Genomic DNA, 3,947 nt, shown 5'->3' on the forward strand with positions numbered 1-3,947 from the left:
TGGGGCACAAAGTTACAATTATCAGTCGTAGGCTAAGGAGCTAGATGAAACTGAGTCAAGTTTCTAGATAATAGTGGGGGGGACCCCTTCAAACTGTGGCTACCCCCGACTTGTGCCGTGCTGATAAAGCAATAGTGAATTTGAGTAATTTATTATTCATTGAAATGAGAGAAAGAGAAAGAGAGAGCGAGGTGCAGGATATATTAAAGAAAATGAAAAAAAAAGACACAAGACTTTACCCTTTTCTGTGTACAAGCGGTGCTGTACGTTCTGAACAGGTTGTCACCCCCTTTGTATGTAAATGAGCTTCTGTGACCAGACACACCAGGCTCCCACCTCTTCTAGCGCGGATGATAATGTGAGCACTGTAAGGTAATCATAAACTAGGGCTATATTGAGAAATAATCGGCTTCCAGGTCTCACAGCTGTGGATATGTAGTTCTTTTATTAGTTTTTTGTAATTTACTTTAGTTTGCAACAAATCTCAAGGTTACCTTTTCTCAGTATATCGCTTTCTATCGCTCTTTGCGCTCCATCAGTTAAACGTGAGGTTTGATGTAGGATTTGTTGTCAGTGTCCCTAGACCATGTCCCAATGCCTTTGTCCTCGATTTGTTGGCATGTGTTTTGTCCACACACTGGTCTAGGATGGGCCCTCTCAAGGTTGAAAGCGCGGTAATAGGAATAATAAATCAGACATATTTGAAATTGTATGTAAACAAATGTGTGCCTTTCAGTTATCAGGCACCACCAGACTCACATGTACACATGTAATTGAGCACTAGACTAAAGTGACTCTTCCCTATATGTAAGGGGGGAGAAGGTGTGACGTCCTGTGTCATGATATTCTGGAATGTGGGGATGGTTGCTAGGCCTTGAGCTGGAATAAAGACATTTGTCCGTTGGTCTTAGCTTGATGATGGATGGGGTCTCTGCATCTGTGATACTTAAGTAAACCTTTCTTGACCCCCACCGTATGATCTACTCTGCTTTCTGGAGGGTCACACTTCCACAGACGTCCATGTTAAATCTAGCTTCGCACAACCCACTGAGCATTCCTGCAGGTGTGGTACTTGATAGCAAAGGTTTATTGTCAGCGTTATTTACAGCAGATAATAAAACAATCACAATTCTTGTTGATTTAAAACGACTTAAGCACCGTTCATACACATACTACACTTTGTGCATAATCCATGATCTGACGTAAAATGCTAGTGCAAATGGATGACGTACATCACTTTTAAAACCAATCAATTAGATAGAGCGGTCATTAGATCTTACAAAGCGTACCAGCTAACAAGCACGCACATAGGTGCAGATACCGGTGTCTCCGTCTGCTTGTTGCCCACTCAGAGCAAGTAAACCTGCTAGCAAGCCTGAAAGCTGTCTTATAAACAACAGAAACAAAAGAAGAGCACAAGCCTGCTGCGCAGACGTTACCTAATGTGTTAAAAAAACGAGGATTGACCAAATAATTACAGTTTTGCTGACAGCCGGGTGGAAATTAAACCCTCAGATATGGGCCAATAGACGGCCAACACCTAAGCGAGCATTTTCTAAAGTGCAGGTTCAAGTAGAAATGTACAACAATACCTCTGGATGCTCTGTCCAGTCCATAAGCTTCTCCAGTGCCTTTCATGCTGGAGTCGAGCTACGCTTCAGTTTATGAGGGCAAACATGTCAAAGGACGAGCACAGCCCCCAGAGATAAACGGAAAATTTCAAATCCATCACTACCGTTGGTTTATGGTTTGAACCCACTTCCTTCGCTGCTGTCTATAGCAGGTCTGCATATACAAAGCAACTGCCTGGTAAATCTCCATACGATCAGTTCTATAACATAAGAAAAGTACTGCACTGCAGCATCTCAGATTACGTGTTAGAAAAAATGGACGTAGGGAGTACCTTCGGATTTTAAGCAGCATATCACACAGCAGCATAACACGCATAAATGACTCAGGGCCCTGTTTTGTACGGGGACATGTGTCAGATCCGCCTCCAGGGGCTTTAACCATGATTTAGTAAAGGCCCGCACCTGAAGAGTTCCTAATCTGAACACGAGATATAAAACCATTTTCTCAGCAGGGAACAGCAAGTCCAAGAAGTGCTCCAGGCGCGGTTCACATTTTACTTTCTGGTAATTAGTCTCAAGGATGCCTTTCCTTGCTTCTTGCGTGCTCCACATGAATGCCCAATATTTCTTTTTAACCAGTTCTAGTGTTGCCTTATTCATCAGTTCCAGATGATTCTATTGCTCTACTCAACTAGTGTATGTTAGAATGTTCTCAGCGTGCTTGAACCGGGGAAAACCTTTGTAATCCTGCATCGGCGCAGTTCCTGCGGAACCATACTATATGATGCAAAGGATAGATTTGACCACACTCGCATCCATTATCTTACGGGGTGAGATCCTCCGGTGAACCCCAGCTCAGCTCTTAATACTGTCATTGGGGTACCGGGACCCAGGTTTAGTACATGTTACAAGAAGATGTTTCCCAGTTTAAGAAGAGCCTGGACTTTCGTAAAATCCCACAGTTCAGCACTATAAGGGCAGGCCACCCTTGCATTTGTCTTGAATGCGTCAGTGCTAGTTTTATTGGTCTCTTGCTGCTAGAGTTAGCAAAATGTAGAATAGTGGCGTCCAGTTTGTTTCCACCTTCGCCACATGAGCTTTCCAATATAAATGGTCATCCATTCGTATGCCGAGGTAGTCATGTTTTAAGTCGCTCAGTTGGTTTACCATTAATCCTGAATGTCAACAAAACCTTTGATTTAGGAATAATTATCATATATTTTTCTCTTTATTGATTATTAACTTCTGTCCCTTACAGAATAGCTCTAAGCCTTCCAAAAGTTGATGCATTGATTTTTCAGTACGCGCTAATATTACTGCATCATCTGCAACCAGCCGGATCGGAATATTCTCCTTCTCCAGTATCGGAACATCAAGATGAAGATTCCCGAGAGAATCAGTTCCACTGATGTGAATGTTGAATAAAGCTGGGGCAAGTACGCAACCCTGCCCAACGCCAATGTTTATTTCAAACTTCTCTGTGCATTCTTCTTTTATACCAAATCTTACTCTGGAATGATTGCCGCTGCAGATCCTTTCGGATTTTCAAATAGTTGCTTGGGAACCTCCTTCCTCCAGAAGACTCCGTAGTACGGAGCAGCGACAGAATAGAATCCTGTTTTTAGGTCTCCAAAGACCAAGAAGAGCGGGGAGTTTCCAGGGACACAAACTTCATACAGATCATGTACAACCTCAGAGCCTGTTCGATACTACATTGGCCTTTTCAGGATCCAGCCTGAGGGTTAAAGGCAATATTGTTCTCCTATGTCCAGGTCTTGAGTCGTGACTATAAGAGTTTCTCAAAGATTTTCCTGATGTTGCCTAATTGGGAAATTAGCCGATAGTTGGAGGGGTCATCTCTCCCCCCCCTTTCTTGTGAATCACCACAGTTATGGAAGACTTCCATGATTCTGGAACCACACCAAGAGTCATCATGGTGTTAAATAACGCTGTTAAGGACCCTGAAGCACTGAACGTCCAAACTGGCCATCCCTCCGCTCCTCTGAATCCATGCAATAACGCTTAGTGAAGGTGTGGAGGAGGGAAGCCCATGTCACTGCACAGTAAATCTCAGCCACAGAAACACCCCTGACAAGTGCTGATGCGGAGGACTCTGCTCTCGGGGACTGATGCAGTGAGATAAGGTCCTCTTCTGGGCAGAGGTGCCCTTCTTGAAGCCTCTACAGTCCGCACCTAGGGTCAATATAAAAATAGACTTTCTCTTGGGGCTCTTACTGATATGATCACGCCCTTACTTGCCCGCATTGCTGCTCTGCTGTTTGTGCTGCTGCCTGGGCCCTTGTTGGGATATTGTGGCACCACCACTGGACTCAGTATTATTTCTTCTCTGCTCCCAAACGCGGACGACGGACTACC

Source organism: Lissotriton vulgaris, chromosome 1_1 (genome assembly GCF_964263255.1).
Source record: "Lissotriton vulgaris chromosome 1_1, aLisVul1.2, whole genome shotgun sequence".
NCBI lineage: Eukaryota > Metazoa > Chordata > Amphibia > Caudata > Salamandridae > Lissotriton > Lissotriton vulgaris.